The sequence below is a fragment of the Eucalyptus grandis genome, chromosome 2 (assembly GCF_016545825.1).
Source record: "Eucalyptus grandis isolate ANBG69807.140 chromosome 2, ASM1654582v1, whole genome shotgun sequence".
Taxonomy (NCBI): Eukaryota; Viridiplantae; Streptophyta; class Magnoliopsida; order Myrtales; family Myrtaceae; genus Eucalyptus; species Eucalyptus grandis.
The window spans coordinates 15,320,630-15,330,808 of record NC_052613.1 but is presented as its reverse complement, the minus strand read 5'-3'; the positions used below and the strand labels follow the sequence as shown (position 1 = coordinate 15,330,808).

Genomic DNA, 10,179 nt, shown 5'->3' with positions numbered 1-10,179 from the left:
TCTTTCTTCGGAGTGAGGAGTGCGGGTACTGCACAAGGGCTCATGCTTTCACGCAAGAAGCCTTTTCGAAGCAGCTCTCCCACTTGGTCTTGCAAAATCTGGTTCTCCTTCGGATTCATCCGGTAGTGCGGCAAATTAGGGAGGCTCGCTCCTGGAAGAAAGTCAATCTCATGTTGGATATCCCTCAAGGGTGGTAATCCAACAGGTAAATCCTCCGGAATAACATCGCTGAATGCCTTCAATAAGGGCTGAAGAGCCACCGGAATTGGAATAATGGCTTCTTGATTACCTTTCTCCACAATCATATACATGCCCTCACGTTTACGAACGTTTAGCATAATTCCTGCACTTTGCTTCTTTGGGGCCTGGGGAGTGTTACTCATCGGCTTCAAAATAATTTTCGTCTTTTTCCACACAAAAGAATATGTGTTCTCACGAGCTCTATGAGTGATATCAACATCGTATTGCCATGGTCGCCCCAATAGGACATGACATGCATCCATCTCCACTACATCACAAATTATGGTGTCCTTATAGGACTTTCCAATTGAAATAGGTAAATGACATACCTGCGTCACCTTGAGTTCGGCCCCTTTACGAATCCACCCGATTGTATAAGGGGAGGGATGTAACTCTATCTTTAGTTGTAGATGGTCCACCAAAGCCTTGGACACTATGTTCTCACAACTTCCGCTATCGATGATGACATCGCAAACTTTGTCGTTGACGGTACAACGGGCACGAAAAAGACTATTCCGCTGCGTGTCTTCTCTTCGTGGAGCGAGCAATAGTCTCCTAACAACGCAATTGACATGCTCGCCCTCCTCATCCTCCACTTCTCCCTCATCAATCCAGTCATCTTCGTAAATGTCATCGTCGTGCACGACAACATTGGCCATCTTCCGTGGACAATCACTCGAACGATGTCCTACTGCTACACTTGTAGCATTTGATTGGTGGTGGCTTAGCGTATGGGTTCTGAAAGGCATTTGCATATTGTTCTACATCAGTCTCCTCAATCCATCATCCCTCTCTGATACCAAATGACGCAGAGAAAGCGATGCTTTGGAAAGAATTCCAAAATATGGTGTTTATTTTGAATAATGAAGTGCCGATTACAATATCTTTGGCGCCTATTTATAAGAAGGTCACCATCTAGAAAATAACAAAATAACTTAAATCTAGTAAAAATTTTGAAAAGATATTGATAAACTAGAAAATCTAAAATCTAATAACAATTTAAAGAAACGATATTGATAAACCAGAATATTTCAGATAAACCAGAATATCTGAAATCTAATAATAAATAAAGGGAAACGAGTGAATCAAATATTGTAATCCATTTTGCAATCTTGAAGATCACACAATCCTCTTTGATTTGTGGGACCGCCCGCTCTTATGACGCTCCATTGTTTCCAGAAAGGCATTTGCATATTGTTCTACATCAGCTCGTCGGATGCGGCGACAACCGGAGCCGCCGGTAGAGCTTCCGAGGCGATGGGGAGGCGGAGGCAGAGGCAGCGACGTGGTCCGGAGTGACGAGGAAGACACCTTCGCTGTAATGGGAGCAAAGCGCGCGCACGGAAGGTTCAAGCTTGAGCTCGATGGGCCCAGACGGCGTATCGGAGCCGCCGATGGGCTCTGGAACGCGACGGGCGGAGGCGGGGGCGGGGGCGGAGGCGGCGGCGCAGTTCGTTCGAGGAATAGAGAGAAGCCTGGGATTGAGAGGGAAGAGAGCGAGGGAGAGGAGAGAGAGGGAATTTCAAAATATCTTTTTGGTGGGATCCTACTGTACAGGTGGCGAGACTTGAGAGAGAAGGAATACTAGTAATTGGCATCATTTAAAGATGAACAATAGCATTGTCAAATTTAAAAGTGACGGTCAAATCATAAACACCAAAATTGATGCTCTTGGTCATAAGCAAAGCCCCTCTCTCCTCGTGCCAATGCTTATAAATAACATTTACTTAGTTATGATATTCCAAAAAGAACAACTTTTTATATGCCGACAATAAAAAAGATCTCAGTTATGATATTCCAAAAAGAACCACTTTTTATATGCTGGCAATAAAAAGGATCTCAAATTCCGCTCAAACTATTCATATTCCCTAAGTCACTATTTCAAAACCTACAAAGTAATTTAATGCATGTCTTGATAAATAAATAAATAAGCAAAAGACATAGCAACTTAATATGAATTAGAGCAAATGATCGGTAACCTCACATGTGGATTACAGTTAGCTTTACCGGTTCTTTGTATTTGCCTCTGTTGGCACATGAATTTTCTCCGAAAAATCAAGTATTGCATTTTTGAAAATAGATAAATAATAGTAATAAGAACAAAAAATAGATAAACAAATTAACAAATAACAAAAGAAGAAGAAGACGCAGAAGGAGGAGGAGGAGGAGAATAAAATAATAAAGCCTCGGCCCTATTCAGTCCAGTCCAGTCCAGTCCACAAAGCCCATTCAAATCCACGGCCTCAATCCATCAGCCCATTCGTTGATTGAAAACGTCCTGAACTGATTTTGTACCACTTTGGTCTCAAATCCGAGTTCAGCGATGCCCGCTTGAAATCCTCAGTCGATGCACGTAAACTGTTCGATGAAATGTCGCTGAGACAGGGTCGTGTAATAGTTCTTCCATAATTGTCTAATCTTAAGGCAAATCGACAAAGTTTACATTATATTTTTTGTTTTTTCTTTTAGCTGTTAGGCATGATTTGTTAGACACGTAACCTGCGTTTCATTTGTTCTGCGTTTCGCATGTTCGTTTGGCGATTTGCGGTGGACACCGGAGATATAAAATTGCTTGGAGTCGATTTCTAGTGGTGGTTGTGTGAATCTCTCTGTTGCGTTCCTATTTTCTCATCCATGCTCTGTGTTACTCGGGAAAGCCGTGGTCATGCGTCTGGTGGCCGTACATGAAGTTGGTGGACAGGAACCAAGAACGAGAAGAAAACAATAAAACAAATTATAATAAAATAAAATAAAAACTACGACAATGATGATGATGATGAAAAAATCTTACTTGCTTTTACGTTATTATTACTTTAGTTCGTTTATGTTCTCGTCTATAATATCGTTATTGAAACCATAGGCAATTCTCCTTTGCCAAAATTAGACTTTGACTTGATTTTGAAAATGAGCTCACTGGTTGATGTTCTTAAACTTAATAATAAAGCAATGTATTCTTTGCTTGTCTCGTTTCGGATTTACTTTCCACACTTTATTTTTACTCGTCCTTTAGTATCATTTTGATGTGTCATTATATTGATTTCATGATTTGATTTCTTTAGATTCATTCAACGAGTATATTACACTTTAGAGTCGGTCTAGATCAAACAAGCATGCATGCACACATAGTGGAGAATAACACGTGTAATTATATCTTTGAATTCTCTAGCTTATATAAAGTAACGTGTTCTCCCGTTAGCTCTTAACCGGTTCCAATAGGCTAGTAACGAGTATATTTCTCAATGTTATGTGCGGTTAGGATTTCAAAGAGCCCACACCGTAGGAGAGGGATCACACATTCCCGTTCAATAAGATATTAAACCCACTCATCCCGCTCGGGAGCATCGCAATAGCCTCTGACTGCCTTTGCACTTACTATCGGCATTTCAATTTTTACCAAAATATTACGAAGGCAATTTAAATTCAGCATCTTATCAACTCGTTTGAATCTGTCTCAGTATTGTGTTGATCTTGAATCACTTGAGCCAGTTGGACTGTTCCGCCCTCTGGGAACCAGATCGTCTTCTCTGGCCTGCTGCTCCTCTCTGCAACTTTGACCTTCATGGTCGTATCTGTTGCTCTAGTCATCCACTTAGCGGTGATCCTTTGACGCGGTTTTGGCTCCCGATGCTCAAGGAGCTGCTGGGGAGGCATACGTTGGCACAAGATCGCTAGTAGCAGGATCCTCTGCCACGATTACCATTTAACGATGGAGTTTAACATAATTTCGAGCCTTTATATATAGACATCCAGATTCAAATTCATTTATATAGTTTAAATTCAAGTCACGAATCATTTGGTTATAAGCTTCCGATAGTGCATGATTGTGACTTCTCCTGAATAAGAATAATTAGCTTGTACAAATTGCATTTTCAACGAGGCATAACGCAGTCTTGCTTTTAGTAATAATAGAGGAAGGGTTTGGCTTCCATATAAATTGCGCGCTCGCTCCGAACAAGTAGGCCAACTTGTTCTCTACTAGAAGGAAACGTTTGGCTGAGGCAAGTCGACTTGTCAACTTGTTTTCTAGAAGTGACGGCTTGGAACCTCAACTCAAGATTCACGGCTAGTTTCTCTTCCTTCTTTAGTGGGCAAGTTGACTAAGAAAACGAAACCTGTCCTAGTCGTAGCTCCGTCGATATTATCTTCTGTCGTTGCAAGCGGTGGCCACCCATTGCCGTAGCAGAGTTCACACTCATACACCGTGAATTGTCGAACCTAGCGCTCGTCCCCCCTGCTCAGCAGTTTTCTCTTCCTGCTCGTCCAAACCTGGCGCTCGTCCTTGCTGGATTGCTGTTGTTGATCTAATCTTGTTCACCGGTCAGCTCCAGAAAGTCTACTCGGAATAGGTAAATCTCTTTTTCCCTCAAACTGATTCATCCAGAACCTCACTGCTAAAGTATCCGGTAGGCCTTTATTACACGAGAGCAGCCACCAGTCATTTCTGAAATCTTTCTATATATTTGAAGCAAAAGAAGAGGTGGCAGCAGCAACAATATTTTCGTTCTTAAACTGACTTCATGCCTGTCTATAATCCTGATTGCAAGTTTAATAACAAAATTTTAGGAGGAGTTGATGTCAAATACTTGCTGTCCCGATTAAAGTTGCGTCATGGTGATTTGTTGAATATTTTTGCCATCCGTGTTTATGAAATTGCATATGGCTAGGTCACTCTCGATCACGTCTTCACGTGTAATTTCATGAATTTACATGTGTCAAATTTCATAAAAGTCATCCACGGCATGTTATATACATTCGTTGCATTCTAGATTGTATAATAGGGGAGATGTTTAATAAAACCATGTGTAGAGTTATTAGATGTTGCACATTTAGGAAATTGCATATCATACATTTACAAATTTAGGGAAAGTCATATTCACATTTTTAAGTGTGTTCATATTTGCTGATTTGGAGAGACTTAGGATTTTTCATTACATATTAGGATGGAATTTCATCATATTCGTGTCAGGATAATTATATTAAAAAAATTACAATTTTCATGGACAAGCATTATCATATCCCACGGACTTCACTCTCATTCATTTCTTGCATGCATATCGATTGTCGCCAATCACCACCATCTCTAGTCGTCGCTCCATCAATACCATCGTTCGTCGTTGCAAGCAGGGACCCCGCATTGCCGTAGCTGAATACGGACGCGTACACAGTGAACTGCCAAGCCTAGCGCTCGTGCTTGCTGGATTGCTGTTGTGGATCTAATCCCGTTCGCCTGGTCAGCTCCAGGAAGTCTACTTGGAATAGGTAAAAGACATCTATCTACTTGCTCTCTTTTTCCCTTGAACTGATGCAGCAAGTTTAATAACAAAATTGGGGAAAGTTGATGTCATATACTTGCTGGCCAGATTAAAGTTGCAGCTTGACTGCATAATTCATGGTGATTTGTTGATCTTAGTATGGCTTAGTTGATTTAATGAGGTGATACATCTGCACGCATATTGTTTAAGCCAAAATTTGGACCTTTATTTTATGATTTTTCATTACATATTAGCATAGAATTGCATTATATCCGTATCAGGACAATTATATTAGAAAACTTAGAATTTTTATGGATAAGTATTATCATGCGTCTAGGCTTTTTGGAGTGCACATTGTTAATTCTCTTATTTGCACGTTTCCTTTCATAAATCACATGCTATAATTTGGAAAATCTAGGAAAATCATATCTTGCATATTAATAAATTTAGATTGCATTTTCATTAAAAAGAAAAAACAAAACGAAACAAAAATGTGAAGTGGAACTCTCCGCGAGTCACGAAGAGTATTGTCGCCCCACTCCTGCATTTTCTTTTCTTTATCAGTTTTTTGCTGTTTTTCTTTTTTAGTTTTTTCTTTTTGCTCTTTTTCCATTTATTAAACTCATATTTGAAAAGATAAATGGAAATCTAGACATAATTCCAATAGACAAGTACAATAGAGATGAATGATTATGATTAATCATTCATTAATGTTGGACTAAAATTATAGTTTTATAAATTTTTACCAAGGGAACAATAATCAGTGCTAATTGTCAAATAATATCTCATTCACACACACACAAAAATAGCACCCATGTAACACGTGGAAATTCTACTAGTAATGTAAAAAAGACATTCGAATGGGAACGGAAGAGGAGGGATTTGAAAAGTCAAGCAACAAATCCAATTTGCGTCTCCATAAGTCTTAGTGTTCCTAGATTTTACTAGATTTTCTTTCCCATCAGCTCTTTATCAGTTTTGATTCACTTTCATGACAAAAAAGTTCATGATATCCAGTGAAGTCTTAGTCTTCCCGAGTTTATGATTTATTTACATGAACAAGTATATGATTGTGGAAACTGCAATTGCCTTGCGATAATCTCCAAAGATTACAGAACAAGCACTCGTGAAAACAAAGTTGCAGCAAGATGGGCGGCAATATCTGCTGAAAGGTGATGATATAGTCGTTGATGATTGGGAATCACTTGATGCGAGAATCATGGTGCTTTTAACTCAATTTTCCTGTTGATAGGTGTGATAGGTAGAGTATAATTTTCTGTAGATTATACACTATCATTTTGTGATTTGTGACATGTTCACTATTAGCAGAGTAAAATAAAGCAAGTTGCTTAACGAATTAGCTGGTGTGCTGGACCTTTTTCTTGTTTAGCCTAAAGCACGTGTTTCGATTCTCCTTAGTGGACAGACAAAGTTAACTGTCTTTGATGAAATGTATATATATATATATATAATATAAAATAAGATGCCATTATTGGGTGAATCCTCAATATGTTTATGTTTCAAAAGCATTTATTTTACTAAGTTACACAAAAATGCTTATTTGTTGATCCTATTAATTTGGTCAGCTTCATTCATTGCTAAAAAAGAAAAAAAGGATAAGCACAACAACTAATCCATTACGCAACTTGCTTTATTTTACTCTGGAAATGGTAAACGAGTTTGATATTAACAATATATAATCTATCGGATATTACACTCTACTCATCACACTAATAAACTTGAAAATTGTGTTCAAAGGACCACGGCTCTCCCATCAAGGTGATTCTTGATTATCAACCTGTCACGCCCCGACCCTCAGGCACGCACACATCCCTTACTCTTGGTCGATTTTAAAATGCGATATCCCAGGACTATGTATCGCCGACCCTTTCATTCTTTATAGCACATGCTATGAAGCAGTTATAAATCCCCAGACAATAAAAGCAATGGGATAGAAAAGCAGGCCATACATTTTCTCACTGAAAATTCACGACGACAACTTTTTACAAGCAAACAAGGTTTGACAAGACAGGATAGGATTTCGGTCCTCATCCGGGTCGTACTCGGGGTCCTCCTCCACGTACTCCTCTTCGGGTTCCTCAACAAGGATCTCCTCGTCAGATTCATGCTCCTTAGGCTCCTCATCCAGGTCCTGAAATGGTTATTCAATAACCACTGAGACCACGTCTCAGCAAGTTCTACTTCCTAAGACCCGATTAGTAAACTAATACACCTTAGGGCTGCCTATGCACAACATGAGTCAGATGACTTACCTTGGCCTCAGATTCCACCTGCAGATTAGCACAGATCAAATAGGCACCCAAGCAATTACATCACAAATCGAAGCATCGATCAAATCGACCGAGTCGATTACACGCCAACAAGACCACTCACGGTCATTCCCATTCAGTCAATCAATTCACAACATCAAATCAAAACAATGATCAATCGACCTCGTCGATTACATGTCAGACGGACCATTCTGGGTCAATTCGATTATTCCATCTCAATCATCAATTACGAACTACGATCCTCATATCACATCTTAAGCAAAGGTGGAAGACACAGTCCACCACTCGACCACTTTCGATACTCAATGGATTTACGGTCCCACTCGACCACTTTCGATACTCAATGGCTTTACGGTCCCACTCGACCACTTTCGATAATCGATACACAGAAATACGGCCACGTAGGCACAATCTACACCACACAGGCATGATCAACTATCGCCACACACAGGCATGATCACTTATCGCCACACAGGCATGATCAACTATCGCCACACACAGGCATGATCACTTATCGCCACACAGGCATGATCAACTATCGCCACACAGGCATGATCACTTATCGCCACACAGGCATGATCAACTATCGCCACACAGGCATGATCACTTTCAACAATTTACGAGCATTCTCTAAGGCAACTTCTTCGCCAAGATGACATAATCAACCACCGAATACACGTGCATTCTCCAAGGTGATATTCCGATTCACCGAGCCCACGTATTTCCTTTCAGGTGATAACGAATACCCAACGATTTCTCAATCAAATAATTAAATCAACTCAACAAAGCATTATAAATGCTAAATAACACACTTGGCCAATTCAATCTCAATCAATTCCAATCAAATTAGGGTAAATCCCTAAAATATCACAATTTATTCAATTCCATACAACGTAGAGCTCAAATAAATAAACGGACTGCGCCACGACAATCAACACGAGATTTCGGTCGTCGGCCATCAAAATCTTAATTTCCGAAAAATAATTAATTAATTTATTAATTTCGAAAATTACATAAATAAATACAATAAATTCAATTAAAGACAATATAAAGCTCAATTAAATAAACGGACTGCGCCATGATCATCAGCATAAAATCCTGGTCACTGGCCATCCCGGTTAATTTCCGGGAAATAAATAATTAAATAATTAATTTCGAAAATTAATAATTAATTCATAAAAATACCACCTAGGCCCGAATCGCTTAATTAACACCCGATAAGGGACGGGAAAATCCCAAGAAGCATCCAATAAATACGACAGGCAATTCTCTATCTAATTACACTAATTATTCAACTAATATGCAAAGTAATTAACTAATAATCACTAATCAATTGTAATCTAACAACTTAATTACACTTAATTAACACTAATCAACCTTTTAAGCATAATTAGCGCACTAAGAAGGCATTAGTGAGTAAAACTCACACAAAACGACGGGCTCGACGCGAGGATCGACTTTCCTCAAAGCGGGCCGAGCATCCGGGTTCGGGAAAATGGCCAAAACGGCCAAAACCCTCTGCGATACCCATTTTCGAGCTTCTTCCGATCGCTGCTGGAAGGGGCGGATCGGGGGCTGATTCGAGCTAGATAAGGCCGGTGGAGGGCGAGAGGACTCCGGTGAGGCCGGATGGTGGCCAGGAGAGGCCGAACCATGGCCTCGTGATGGCCAAAACGAAGCCGAACGAGGCGGAATGGGCCGGACAGCGGCCTGAACGGAGCCGAGCCGGGCGAGAGAGCGACCAAGGCGCACGGAGGCAACCGGCGAGCGGCGGAGCACGCGGGTGGGGCGAGTAGCGACGGCAGCCCGGTTTTCTTCTCTCGGCGCTCTTCGCTTCTTCCGTTCGAACCGAGAGAGGAGAGGGGCGGAGATGCGCGGGCAGCACACGGCGGGCTCGGGTGCGCGAGCAGCTCCGTGCTTGCGGGCGTGCGACGATGACGGCGAGAGGCGGCGAGAGGCGGCTGCTGCTACTACTCGGCTTCTTCGGTTGTTGCTGAAGAAGAAACCCCAAAGAAAAGGGAAGAAGATGGAGATGCGGGGGAGAGAGGGCAGCGACGAGGAAGAAATGGGGAACCGGTTTCCCTTTTTCCTCCCTCACTCTCTCTCTTATGTCATCCGCACATGGGCACCACCAGCTGCCCTCCACTCACAATTCCAAGACAACTTTGCCCCTTCTAGAAGCATTTAGGTAAGCTAAAATATGGGGGTATGTGTGGCATACGAATTTGCTAGGTTTTCTTTCCAATTGGGCCTTAATTCCTCTTGAATTAAATCAATTTGACCCCATAATTTCATTCAACACTTCATCATTCCAATTGGTATTTTTCCTTACCAATGTAGCCCACTTGTATCCCAATTTCACAATCCATGGCTTCAATTGAACGTAAACGGCCCTA

The 10,179-nt window shown here is 41.0% G+C and overlaps 2 long non-coding RNA genes across 2 annotated transcripts; one reads left to right on the top strand and one right to left on the bottom strand.

Moving 5' to 3' along the window:
* Window positions 1-4,424: 4,424 nt before the first annotated feature.
* On the top strand, window positions 4,425-5,636 carry LOC120290319. The gene is made up of 2 exons (XR_005548225.1): window positions 4,425-4,586; window positions 5,325-5,636. It is a non-coding gene; the product is annotated as an uncharacterized LOC120290319 (long non-coding RNA).
* Window positions 5,637-7,444: 1,808 nt separating this feature from the next.
* LOC120290320 lies at window positions 7,445-9,318 on the bottom strand. The gene is made up of 2 exons (XR_005548226.1): window positions 9,211-9,318; window positions 7,445-7,644 (listed from the first exon to the last, which is right to left on the bottom strand). It is a non-coding gene; the product is annotated as an uncharacterized LOC120290320 (long non-coding RNA).
* Window positions 9,319-10,179: the final 861 nt, after the last annotated feature.